Source organism: Ovis aries, chromosome 5 (genome assembly GCF_016772045.2).
Source record: "Ovis aries strain OAR_USU_Benz2616 breed Rambouillet chromosome 5, ARS-UI_Ramb_v3.0, whole genome shotgun sequence".
Classification (NCBI taxonomy): Eukaryota; Metazoa; Chordata; class Mammalia; order Artiodactyla; family Bovidae; genus Ovis; species Ovis aries.
This window is the reverse complement of record NC_056058.1, coordinates 20,017,139-20,031,668: the sequence shown is the minus strand read 5'-3', so window position 1 is coordinate 20,031,668 and position 14,530 is coordinate 20,017,139. Positions and strand designations below refer to the sequence as shown.

General features: G+C 40.7%; 1 long non-coding RNA gene across 1 annotated transcript in view; it reads right to left on the bottom strand.

Annotated features, from left to right (window-relative positions):
- Nucleotides 1-14,530, bottom strand: part of LOC132659812 (uncharacterized) — a 38,683-nt gene that overhangs the window by 23,147 nt on the left and 1,006 nt on the right. The window lies entirely within an intron of this gene.

Here is a 14,530-nt window from a genome sequence, read left to right as displayed (position 1 = left end):
CCTAGTCTAAACATTTCATATAAATTCAGTCATACAGTATGTGGCCTTTTATGTCTGGTTGACTTCTCCAGGCAAATCTCTGGAATATCTATTCTTCGTTTAGCTGGCCTAGTCTGCTCTGTATCTGTTGTGGAACACACCACTGAATCAAAGAGAACTCACTACAGGAAATGAAAAGACAGAAAAGGAACACTGAAATAATACAGTGATAGTAACTGCAGAAGCAGCTCCCACCCCTACAACTAGGGGAACAAGGAAAAAGGTATAAGGAGGACTCTGGTTTAAACCCAGGGACTGACTTCTTTAGAAGACAATGCTGTCTGACTATTTCTGGAGCTGGAGGGGAGGCACCAAAGGTCTGGGACTCGAGCCTTTGAAGTAAGAGCACTGACTTGATGAAACTGCCATCAATGAACACAAACTATGACTGCTTCTAGAAGACTGAGAAAAAAACGGGGAATACCTATTAATGCTGAAGTTTACAACTACTGAGGGACTGACATTCACGGAATGGCAAGCAAAACAGGAAAAGTACAGGTCACTTCTTCCTGTTGCATTTCATTATACTTTTAGTGCCCTCCAGTTGGCAGAAGCTGACAGGAAGCCAACTAATAAAAGAGAAATAAAGTTTGCCAACTCCCATCCCCAAGACCAAAGCAGAATATATTAATAGAAGGGTAAGTCTGAATCCAAGATGTCTCTTGGGTAGCTTAGTAACCAGTACATGTTATTTAACCCATCCAGTGAGCCTTCAATTTCAAGAACTTCTTTTAACTTTTAGAACATATATTTGGTTCTTTTCTTTTTTTAATATAAATTTATTTTAATTGGAGGTTAATTACTTTACAATATTGTACTGCTTTTGCCATACATCAGCATGAATCCGCCACAGGTATACATGTGTTCCCCATCTTGAACCCCCCTCCCTCCCCATACCATCCCTCTGGGTCGTCTCAGTGCATCAGCCCCAAGCATCCAGTATCATGCATCAAACCTATACTGGCGATTCGTTTCATGTATGATATTATACATATTTCAATGCCATTCAAATCTGTATGGTATGGTCTTCTGATGAATTCTGTTGCTGTCTTATGTTTTCTATTTCATTTTAAATATCTTATATGCCTTTATTATCTCAAGTTCTTGGGTGTCTAAATTCAATTTTGTTTTCTATTCTGCTGACACAGTGAATAGGTTTTGAAATTTATAATTGTGAACTCAGCAGCAGGGTCTATGTGAAAGTGAAAGTGTTAGTCACTCAGTCATGTCTAACTCTTTATGACTCCATGGATTGTAGCCCACCAGGCTCCTCTGTCCATGGAATTCTCCAAGCAAGAATACTGGAGTGGGTAGCCATTTTCTTCTCCAGGGGAATCTTCCTGACCCAGGGATTGAACCTAAGTCTGCCACATTGCTGGGATTCCCTGGTAGCTCAGATGGTAAAGAATCTATCTGCAGTGCAGGAGACCCCAGTTCAATTCCTGGGTTGGGAAGATCTTCTATAGAAGGGATAGTCTACCCACTCCAGTATTCTTGGGCTTCCATGGTGGCTCAGCTAGTAAAGAATACACCTGCAATGAGGGAGACCTGGGTTCAATCCCTGGGTTGGGAAGATTCCCTGGAGAAGGGAACAGATACCCACTCCAATATTCTTGCCTGGAGAATTCCATGGACTGTATAGTCCATGAGGTTGCAAAGAGTCGGATACAACTGAGCGACTTTCATTTTCACTTTCTCCCACATTGCAGGCAGATTATTTGGGAAAGCACTAGGGCTTATGTGGCCTGGATTTAAAGTGTGTCCCTTCAAAGAAGATTTGCATTTATTTCTGCTAGGCATGCTAGGGGACCATATTCAGGTGAATTTCTACATCTGGAGAGTAAGTGCAAGATCCTAGACTGTGGGAATAATGAATTATCTTTACCTTTTCATCATAGACAGTTTGGCTTCAGCCAAAACAATGTATTCTTTCAGAGCCTGGACCAATTATTCTTCCACAGAAATCAACTTAGCCATGCGCCCTACAAGGGGGATAGAAGAAAGGGCCCGTCAGAACTGGACAAGTGGTTTCCCAGCTTGCTTCACTGGGACAAAAGCTCCAATGAAAGGTGGGTCCCCTGAGCCAGAAGAGAGAAGCTCTTTCTGGATCACTCAGTTGAGGAGCTTAAGGAGATCTGATGGTCACACTGTTTTAGCCTTTGGCTTGAAGACAGAAAGACACTCCCAGAGGGATGTTCAACACTTGGTCCATACAGTGAACTCTGTCATTAAGGAAAGGCCTTTATTTCATCCTTTCACCATACAGCTAATCTTATCACGTGGGGCATGGAAATCCTGGAGGATAAAACCACTTCAATACATAGACATGAACTCTGAAGTTTCAGGTGAGGAAAAAAAGAGGAGACTGGATTCTCAGGTCATATAATATACACCACCTATAATCATTATGCATGTATGCTCAAACATGGATGACTCTGTGCCACCCCATGGACTGCTGCCTGCCAGGCTCTTCTGTCCATGGAATTTTCCAGGCAAGAATACTGAGGCTTGCCATTTCCTACTCCAGGGGATCTTTCTGACCCAGGGATCAAACCTGCGTCTCCTGCATTGGCAGGCAGATTCCTCACCACCGCACCACCTGGGAAATGATCACTAGTGTGGAATCACTTTTGTGACACTCCACAAAAAGTACCTGAGCATTCCTAAAGGTTCTGAGAATATCTAGACCTCACAGAAAGGGTACACACCACAAACACGTTTCACAGAAAAAATCTTTGGGCAATGTGCGGTCAGTTCCTTGCTGCTGCTAAGTTGCTTCAGTCGTGTCCGACTCTGTGTGACCCCATAGACAGCAGCCCACCAGGCTCCACCGTCCCTGGGATTCTCCAGGCAAGAACACTGGAGTGGGTTGCCATTTCCTTCTCCAAGGCATGAAGGTGAAAAGTGAAAGTGAAGTCGCTCAGTCATGTCCAACTCTTAGAAACCCCATGGACTGCAGCCTACCAGGCTCCTCCATCCATGGGATCTTCCAGGCAAGAGCACTAGAGTAGGGTGCCATTGCCTTCTCCAGGTCAGGTCCTTAATGGCCTCTAAAACAAAAAGTATTAATTTCTGGAAATTCCTTTCTCACTGTCCCCTGCTGCTGCTGCTGCTACTGCTGCTAAGTCGCTTCAGTTGTGTCCGCCTAGTTACAGGTAAAAACATGTGGGTGAGACTTTTCCACCCTGATAGAGAATAAGTCGGCCAACCTGATGCGGGAAACTAAGACTCATCTGCGGAAAATACAACCTTTCCTGGTGCATACCAGCAGATGTGAAGATCTCAGCCCTTGTGTAGCCCAGAAAACCAAATGAGGCCATCACTAGCACAGACATTTGGAGTTTCATGATTCCAGAAGCCAGCATCTGTAAGGCATGTAGTAACATTAATTGGATCACTACAGTTAGAAAAAAGACTGACTAATGTGAGGAGATTAATACAAATGCATGCACATGTGCAAACACACACAACACAAGCCACAGTAACTGACTTATACTGTGAAAGTTTAAAGGAAACTGTCTGATTAAATGCTCTTCAGGAAACCAAGCACTAGAGGGGAGCAACCACTTGGGAAGCAACCAAATGTAGGTCAAGCAGTTTTCTAACGCCAGGATGATCAATATGAGCTGGTTGCTGGGAACCTAAAGTGAAGTATGCTACAATACTCGAAACTACACAGTTCACTCTAGAAACAAAATGATCAAAGCTGAGCACACAATTAACTAGAAAGCCAAGTACAATCCATTAGCTGGTAAAATCTATAGTCTTCAGAAATGGTGAAAGTGAAGTCGCTCAGTCGTGTCCGACTCTTTGCAACCCCATGGACTGTAGCCTACCAGGCTCCTCCATCCATGGGATTTTCCAGGCAAGAATACTGGAGTGGATTGCCATTTCCTTCTCCAGGAGCTCTTCCCAAGCCGGGGACTGAACCCGGGTCTCCCGCATTGTAGGCAGACACTTTACAGAGTCTGAGCCACCAGCGAAGTCCAGACATTCAGAAATGGTATAGCTCAATAAGAAAAATACGCTAGAACAGGCAAGGTATAATTCTAGACTTCACAGATTACTCTGCTGTCTTTATTTAAATTTGGTCCTCAAGGTCAAAAGAAGAGGAGCATGTCCTGAAAAGTTTCAGATTTCACTGGGAAAATAAGCATAAAACGTATGTGAGTACATAATAAGAAAGATGAACATTCAGACTCAGGAAACACAGATCAATTATCCACTTTTCAAAGGACAAATTTCTTCATCAACAAAATAATATAACTGGATATCATGATTTTTAAGGCCACCTCTAAGTTTCAAAGAGAGTCTATGATATTTATAAAATTTACCTCAAAGAAGAAATACAATATAGGTATATTCTGTGCTAACTATGGAGTAAGACAGTTTATCCATTTACTAGCTGTGATGTTTTGGACAAGATAATTTACCTTTCTAAGTTGTTTTTCACTCTGCATGTGGTTAGTGTTTAATGAGGATTAAATAACAGTTAATTTAATGAGGATTAAATAACAGATTTAATGTGATTTAATGTGATTTAATCCAACATCTGCTGGATCATGGAAAAAGCAAGAGAGTTCCAGAAAAACATCTATTTCTGCTTTATTGACTATGCCAAAGCCTTTGACTGTGTGGATCACAATAAACTATGGAAAATTCTGAAAGAGATGGGAATACCAGACCACCAAACATGCCTCTTGAGAAATCTGTATGCAGGTCAGGAAGCAACAATTAGAACTGGACATGGAACAAAAAACTGGTTCCAGACAGGAAAAGGAGTACGTCAAAGCTGTATATTGTCACCCTACTTATTTAACTTATATGCAGAGTACATCATGAGAAATGCTGGGCTGGAAAAAACACAAGCTGGAATCAAGATAGCTGGGAGAAATATCAATAACCTCAGATATGCAGATGACACCACCCTTATGGCAGAAAGTGAAGAGGAACTAAAAAGCCTCTCGATGAAAGTGAAAGTGGAGAGTGAAAAAGTTAGCTTAAAGCTCAACATTCAGAAAACAAAGATCATGGCATCCCGTCCCATCACTTCATGGGAAATAGATGGGGAAACAGTGGAAACAGTGTCAGACTTTATTTTTGGGGCTCCAAAATCACTGCAGATGGTGACTGCAGCCATGAAATTAAAAGACACTTACTCCTTGGAAGGAAAGTTATGACCAACCTAGATAGCATATTGAAAAGCAGAGACATTACTTTGCCAACTAAGGTCCATCTAGTCAAGGCTATGGTTTTTCCTGTGGTCATGCATGGATGTGAGAGCTGGACTGTGAAGAAGGCTGAGCGCCGAAGAATTGATGTGTTTGAACTGAGGTGTTGGAGAAGACTCTTGAGAGTCCCTTGGACTGCAAGGAGATCCAACCAGTCCATTCTGAAGGAGATCAGCCCTGGGATTTCTTTGGAAGGAATGATGCTAAAGCTGAAACTCCAGTACTTCAGCCACCTCATGCAAAGAGTTGACTCATTGGAAAAGACTCTGATGCTGGGAGGGATTGGGGGCAGGAGGAGAAGGGGACGACAGAGGATGAGATGGCTGGATGGCATCACCGACTCGATGGCTGTGAGTCTGAGTGAACTCCGGGAGTTGGTGATGGACAGGGATACCTGGCGTGCTGCGATTCATGGGGTTGCAAAGAGTTGGACACGACTGAACGACTGAACTGAACTGAACTGAACTGAACTTAATGTGACTGGCACACAGCCATCATTTCAATAAAGACAACCACAGTCATTATTTGTTCCATAAACATAAAAAGTGTCTGTTTTTATGTTGCTGTTAGCCTAAATTCTGCCTTTGGTCTACTTCTCCTTCTCCAACCTTTAATAATAGTAGCTAGCACTTGTTGAATGATTACCAGTCTTCTACATACCATCATGTGTTGTTGTTGTTGTCTGACTCTTTGCAACCCCATGGACTGCAGCACGCCAAGCTTCCCTGTCCTGCTGCGATTAATGGGGTCGCAAAGAGTTGGACACGACTGAGTGACTGACCTGAACTGAACTAAAGGAAACACAGTGAAGGTCAGCAAACATCCATATACTATCAGCAATGATGAGGACAAAGTCAAAGTTAGAAGGCTTCCTTTCATTTTCTGTGGATCTTGTTGGGCTGCTACACTTTTATGGAAACTTTGCAAAGGAAAGAGCTCCCCATAGTGACTGACAGTAAGTTTCTCACCAGCACAGCAGGAAAGAAACTCTATCATATTTAATTGAAATTAATGACCTCCTCTTTTCTCCAGGAAAGCAGGAGATAAAACTCCTCCATGAAAGATGTCCTCTATATACCAGGATGAAAGCAACTCTCTAATTCCCAGAGACTGGGAATTGAGGCCAAGAGAAATCTGTACAAATAGATCTTGTTAAAATAACTCTTAATTTCCTTTAGTCTCCCCATATACTTCATTCACTTTTTCATATTTTCTACTCTTTGTTCAACCCGGTATATAAGCACCTGGGCCTATCCATTTGGGGATCTTCATTCTCCTATGGGGACCCCTAAGTACATTTAAAATTCTGTATGTTTTTCTCCTATTAATCAGTTTTACATTAATTTGATTTTCAGGCCCACACAGAGGCCCCAAGAGAGCAGATATAAAGTTTTGTTTCTCTTACACTATCAACCAACTCAACCTGGTATCTACAGAATACTCTACCAAACAACAGCAGAATACATATACCTTTCAAGGTCACATAAAACATTCTCCAGGATAGATCATATGCTAGGTAATAAAATAAGTTTCACTAAATTTTTTTTTTAAACCTCTACACACAAACACACACACACACACACACACACACACACACACTTTTCTACTGACATGCTGGTAGTGGTTTAGTTGTTAAGTTGTGTCCGACTCTTGTGACCCCATGGACTGTAGCCCACCAGGCTCCTCTATCCGTGGGATTTCCCAGGCAAGAATACTGGAGTGGGTTGCCATTCACTAAATTTTTAAAGGTTCATATATTAAATTATATATTCTCCAATCAAATGGAATAAATTAAAAATAAAAAATTGCACAAAATCCTAGACTTCTTCAAATATTTGGAAACTGAACAACATAACCTATAGGTCAAAGAAGAATTTGAAGTGAAATTAGAACATATTTTGATCTGAATAAAAACAAAATTACAATATATCAAAATATATGGTGCTTAGTTGCTCAGTCATGTCTGACTCTTTGTGACCCTTTGAGCTCTAGTCTGCCAGGCTCCTCAGTACATGGGAATTCTCCAGGCAAGAATACTGGGGTGCATTGCCATGCCCTCCTCCAGGGGATCTTCCCAACCCAGGAATAGAACATGTGTCTCTGGTGTCTCCTGCACTGCAAGTGGATTCTTTACCTGCTGAGGCATCGAGGAACCCCTCAAAATCTATGGGGTATAGCTTAAAGCAATATACAGAAGGAAATATATAGCTTTAAATGCCTATACCAGAAAACAAGGTCTCAAATCAGTAACCTAAGCATTCACCTTAAGAAACTGAAAAAAATGGAGGGGGCAAATTAATCAAAGCAAGTAGAAGGAATGAAATAATAAGGATAAGAACAGAAAGGCATGAAATAGAAACCAGAAAAACAATAGATAAAATAAAGGAAGTTCCAAATACTGTTTAGTTGAAAAGATGAACAAAGTTAACGAACTTTTAGTTCGAATGACAAGGAAAAGAGAGAAAAATTTTAAATAGACAAATAAAGGAATAAAGTAATGAGACAGAGAACAACAGTATAAACCCTACAGGAACTTTAAGGATTATAATGGAATATTATAAACATCTTTATGCCAACAAAGCAAACAACTTAGATGAAAGAAAAATCCTAGAAATGTACAATTACCAAAACAAACTCAAGAAGGTATAGAAAATCTAAGCAGATCTATAACAATTAAAGATATTGAATTAATAATTTAAAATATTACCAGAGAGAAATATCCAGGCCCAGATGGTAAATTCTGGTGAATTCTATCATTTAACTGAAAAATAATAATAATCCTTCACAAACCCTCTCAAAAAACAGAGAACGCATCCACCTAAATATATAATGTCAATACTACCCAGATACCAAAGCCACACAAAGACATCATATGAAAAGAAAACAAACTACAGAAGCCTCAAGTAAATTCTAAATTATCAGCAAACCAAATATATTCAAAAAGGATTGAATATGTAAAATATGTAAATATGTAATTAAAATAATTAAATATGTAAAAAGGATTTAATGGATATTTAATTTAATATCCAGCAATATGCAAAAAGGATTTAAACACTATGATTAAGTGAGATTTATCCCAAGAATATAAGGTTAGTTTAACATTCAATTAACGTACAACACTATGTAGAACAAAGGACAAAAAACACAAATACTCAATAGATACAGAAAAAGCATTTGACAAAATTCAATACTCATTCATGACTTACAAAAAAAATACAAAACCTCAACAAAACAAATGGAAAAGAATTTCCTTAACCTGATAAAGACATGTGTGAAACTCTCATAGCTAACATGCTATTTAATGGTGAAAGACCAAATGCTTTCCTGCTAAGAACAGGAACAAAGTAAGGAAGTCTACTATTGCCACTTCTGTTCTAGCCAGAGCAATAATATAATTTTTAAAAACCAGAAAGAAGTCATAAAACTGTCAAATACAGACTACAGGTAGAAATGCAAGAAATTCACAAGAAAACTACTAGAACTAATGGAAAAATTTAGCAGGGTGAAAGTCGCTCAGTCATGTCCAACTCTGCGACCCCATGAACTGTAGTACATGGAATTCTCCAGGCCAGAATACTAGATTGGGTAGCCTTTCCCTTCTCCAGGGATCTTCCAAACCCGGGGATCAAATCCATGTCACCAATACTGCAGGCAGATTTGTTACCAGCTGAGCTACAAGGGAAGCCCAAGAATACTGGAGTGGGTAGCCTATATCTTCTCCAGGGGATCTTCCTAATCTAGGAATCAAACTGGGGTCTCCTGTATTGCAGGCGGATTCTTTACTAACTGAGCTATCAGGGAAGCCCAGGTGACAGGGTATAAAATCAATATATCAAAATCAATTGTATTTTTCCATATTAACAATGGCATACACTAAAATATTGTTAAGTAATTAGCCTCCAGTTAAAATAAATTAATTTAAAAAAACAATAGCATAACAAAATGGAATTAAGAAAATGATTCCATTAACAACAGCATCATAAAGAATACACTATATAGAATAAATTTAACAATAGTGTAAGACTTATACACTGAAAACTACAACCACTGAGAGAAATTTTTAAAACTCTAAATTTGAAAAAGACATTCCTTGTTTGTGGAATGGAAGGCTTAATATTAAGCTGGTAATACTTCCCAAATTGATTCAAAGATTCAATACAATCTCTATTGAAATTTCAGCTGGCATTTTTGCAGAAATTGACAAGCTGATTCCAAAATTCATATGGAAACACAAGGGACCCAGAGTCAACCCAGATAAACCATAGGTGGCAATAATAAAGCAAAAAGCATTTACTTGGTATCAAAGAATTACAATAGGGGGCACACAGATTGGGCAGCAACTGAGTGTCCCATAGACAGTAACTGGAGATTTTAGAGGCAGAGAAAGGAGTTCTCATTACAAAGTATTGTAACTGGAGTTGGAGGCAGAAGTTAGTCTTGGTTAAATATGATTGAGTGCTAAACGTAACACTCAGCTCAGTTCAGCTCAGTTCAGTCGCTCAGTCATGTCCGACTCTTTGCAACCCCATGAATCGCAGCACGCCAGGCCTCCCTGTCCATCACCAACTCTCGGAGTTCACTCAAACTCACGTCCATAGAGTCGGTGATGCCATCCAGCCATCTCATCCTCTGTTGTCCCCTTCTCCTGCCCCCAATCCCTCCCAGCATCAGAGTCTTTTCCAATGAGTCAATTCTTCGCATGAGGTGGCCAAAGTACTGGAGTTTCAGCTTTAGCATCATTCCTTCCAAAGAAATCCCAGGGCTGATCTCCTTCAGAATGGACTGGTTGGATCTCCTTACAGTCCAAGGGACTCTCAAGAGTCTTCTCCAACACCACAATTCAAAAGCATCAATTCTTTGGTGCTCGGCTTTCTTCACAGTCCAACTCTCACATCCATACATGACCACAGGAAAAACCATAGCCTTGACTAGATGGACCTTAGTTGGCAAAGTAATGTCTCTGCTTTTCAATATGCTATCTAGGTTGGTCATAACTTTCCTTCCAAGGAGTAAGTGTCTTTTAATTTCATGGCTTTAGTCACCATCTGCAGTGATTTCGGAGCCCCAAAAAATAAAGTCTGACACTGTTTCCACTGTTTCCCCATCTATTTCCCATGAAGTGATGGGACGGGATGCCATGATCTTTGTTTTCTGAATGTTGAGATTTAAGCCAACTTTTTCACTCTTCTCTTTCACTTTTATCAAGAGGCTTTTAGTTCCTCTTCACTTTCTGCCATAAGGGTGGTGTCATCTGCATATCTGAGGTTACTGATATTTCTCCCGGCAATCTTGATTCCAGCTTATGCTTCTTCCAGTCCAGTGTTTCTCATGATGTACTCTGCATAGAAGTTAAATAAGCAGGGTGACAATATATAGCCTTGACGTACTCCTTTTCCTATCTGGAACCAGTTCTAACTGTTGCTTCCTGACCTGCATACAGGTTTCTCAAGAGGCAGGTCAGGTGACCTGATATGCCCATCTCTTTCAGAATTTTCTACAGTTTATTGTGATCCACAGTCAAAGGCTTTGGCATAGTCAATAAAGCAGAAATACATGTTTTTCTGGAACTCTCTTGCTTTGTTGATGATCCAGCAGATGTTGGCAATGTGATCTCTGGTTCCTCTGCCTTTTCTAAAACCAGCTTGAACATCTGGAAGTTCACGATTCATGTATTGCTGAAGGCGGGCTTGAAGAATTTTGAGCATTACTTTGCTAGCATGTGAGATGAGTGCAATTGTGGGGTAGTTTGAGCATTTTTTTGGCATTGCCTTTCTTTGGGATTGGAATGAAAACTGACCTTTTCCAGTCCTGTGCCCACTGCTGAGTTTTCCAAATTTGCTGGCATATTGAATGCAGCACTTTCACAGCATCATCTTTCAGGATTTGAAATAGCTCAACTGGAATTCCATCACCTCCACTAGCTTTGTTCATAGTGATGCTTTCTAAGGCCCACTTGACTTCACATTCCAGGATGTCTGGCTCTAGGTGTGATCACACCATCGTGATTATCTTGGTCGTGAAGATCTTTTTTGTACAGTTCCTCTGTGTATTCTTGCCACCTCTTCTTAATATCTTCTGCTATGTTTAATATGATTTTATTTATGTAAAACAGATAACTTAGGGACTTTCCTGGTAGTCTAGAAGCTAAGCATTTGGGCTCCCCACGCAAGGGGCCCAAGTTCAATCTCTGGTCAGAGAACTAGATCCTACATGCCGCAACTAAGAGTTTGCATGCTACAGCTAAAGATTTCACACGCTGTAACTAAAAAATCCCATATACTGTGACAAGGACCCCAAGTACTGCCACTAAGACCCAGTACAGCCAAATAAAAAAATTCTTTTAAGATAACTTATTTGCATGATATGTATCTGAGACATTGTTCAATAAAACTTACTGCAATAATGAAAATTTCTAAAATCAACCATTTAATTCACTAGGTAAGTGGCTGTTGAACACTTGAAATGTAGTTAACACAACTGAGGAACTGAATTTTTAGTTTAATCTGAATTATTTTCAATTTAATAACTGTGGCTAGTGTCTACAGTTTGGACAGTACCTATGCTCACTCAGTCGTGTCTGACTCTTTGCAGCCCCTTGGACTGTAGCCAGCCAGGTTCCTCTGTTCCTGGGGCATTTCACTAGGCTCCTCTGTTTAAGGGATTTTTCAGACAAGAATACTGGAGAGGGTTGCCATTTCCTTCTCCAGGGTCTTCATCCCAGCCCAGGGATCATACCCACATCTCCTAAGGCTCCTGCATTGCAGGTGGTTCCTTACCTGTGGAGCCATTTGGGAAGCCCCACTGTTTTAAATTTTAAAAATTAATTTAAATTAATATTAAAAAGCAGAGATATTACTTTGTCAACAAAGGTCTGTCTAGTCAAGACTGTGGTTTTTCCAGTAGTCATGTATGGATGTGAGAGTTGGACTATAAGGAAAGCTGAGCACCAAAAAATTGATGCTTTTGAACTGGATTGTTGGAAAAGACTCTTGAGAGTCCCTTGGACTGCAAGGAGATCCAACCAGTCCATACTAAAGGAGATCAATCTTGAGTGTTCATTGGAAGGACTGATGTTGAAGCTGCAACTCCAATACTTTGGCCACCTGATGCGAGGAGCCGACTCATTGGAAAAGGCCCTGATGCTGGGAAAGACTGAGAGCAGGAGGAGAAGGGGACGACAGAGGATGAGATGGTTGGATGGCATCACCGACTCAACAGACATGAGTTTGGGTAAACTCCAGGAGCTGGTGATGGACAGGGAGGCCTTGGGTGCTGCAGTTCACGGGGTTGCAAAGAGTCGGACATGACTGAGCGACTGAACCAAACTCTGTTTTGCCTTAATTGTTTAGCAGTAATGTACACGATCTTTATATAATTAATAATGTAAAAACTAAGGCTCTTTTTCTTATGGGTAAAATGAGAAGTACATACCTCAACTCCAAGATTACTATTACTACTAAGAACAAAATGTAAACAAATCATCAATTTCCTGGTGCATTAAGAAAAAAACAAAACAATGGAGAAAAAAGTTCACATTAGTTATAAATAACAGTGGAGAGAAGCTGGTATCTGGGATCACACAGGAGTTTGTAGCTGGGAGAAATGGTCAATTACGTTTGCCATTCACAAAGACTGGCAAAACAAAAACAGGAACCACTTAAGCAAAGTATAATGAATCCAGTTTGGGTTATATTAAATCCAGTTTGTGGGCATTGTAAGCAGAGCTACAGCTGCTGCTGCTGCTACTACTAAGTCGCTTCAGTCATGTCCGACTCTGTACGACCCCATAGATGGCAGCCCACCAGGCTCCCCCACCCCTGGGATTCTCCAGGCAAGAACACTGGAGTGGGGTGCCACTGCCTTCTCCAGTGCATGAAAGTGAAACGTGAAAGTGAAGTCGCTCAGTCGTGTCAACTCTTAGCAACCCCATGGACTGCAGCCCACCAGGCTCCTCCATCCATGGGATTCTCCAGGCAAGAGCACTGGAGTGGGGTGCCATTGCCTTCTAGTCAGAGACTAATAAAAGCTGGAATTAAAGATTTAAGAGTTGTCAATACACAGGCAGTATCTGGAAATCATAAGGTTTCAGGAAAGCAAAATGGCTACAAAGCAATTCTGAGCCATAGCTGAGAATTGACAAAGAAGGACCAGGGGAGTCAAAAAGACAGAAGAAAAACCAGTAGACAATTGGTTTGGCCTCTCATGGAAGACAAGGTTTTGTTTCTAAGTGGCCAATGTTTCCTTAGGTTTCATTTCTATTAAAAAAAAAAAAAGGCAAAACAAAACACAATGTACACTGGGACTTCCCTGGAGGTCCAGTGATTGAGGTGTCACCCTGCCAAGGCAGGGGCCCAGGTTTAATGCCTGGTCAGGGAACTAAGATTCTGCATGTGTTGAGCAGCATGGCCAAAGACAAGAACAGAAGAAATAACTAGATCTAAATCAGGAGTGTGGTCAATCTCAAAGTAGCCCTCACTGACCATCAAGGGAGTAACCCTGGAACTGAGAAATCACTGATCACTCGCCCTACAAACCATCAAAGAAGGAAGGTTCTGCTAAAACAACAAATTTGAACCCTCACTCACATCTATCATTCTTGCCTCCTTACTCACAGCTTTTACCAAGCACCTGGCCTCAGACCTGTTCTGAAGAGGAGAAGAGCAGGCTACACTCTCACTCATAAGCACTTTCTGAAAGGTCTGCATCAGACCCTGATCTCTGACCAGGCTAAGGTAGATCTCATGTGGACTGTGATAGACAAAATCTACACAGTTAATCAGAAATCCTCTTCTTTGGATTCCAGGCTTATCATTCTTGATTCTACTTCTAAAGACCAAGTTTCTATAAATAAGTCTGGTGGTGGATTGATTTACTTGTCAACGGAGACTGTAATATAATGCACTCTCACAGAAAAGCTGTAAATCTGATGCTTATCTATGAAAACACACGTTTTCATCTTATCATTTGAGGAAATCCTAACTCAAAACTTGAACTGTTGAACTGCAGCAGGTCTGGGAAACTTAGAAACCATAGGCAAATTCACAAGAGGGTTTGTCACCTCAAAGGTTAATAGCCACAATAACTTTTTTTTTTCTACCTCAGGCCCTATTTATGATCACTCATTGAATAATTTGTGACACCTATTCCAGAGTTATGTGCAAGTTCCAAGCAGTAGTTCCGAGTAGGAAGCTGGACCCAAGAGTCTAGAACAAAACTCAAGACAGATGTGAGTGAAGTTTAAGAAATCATAAGCACATACA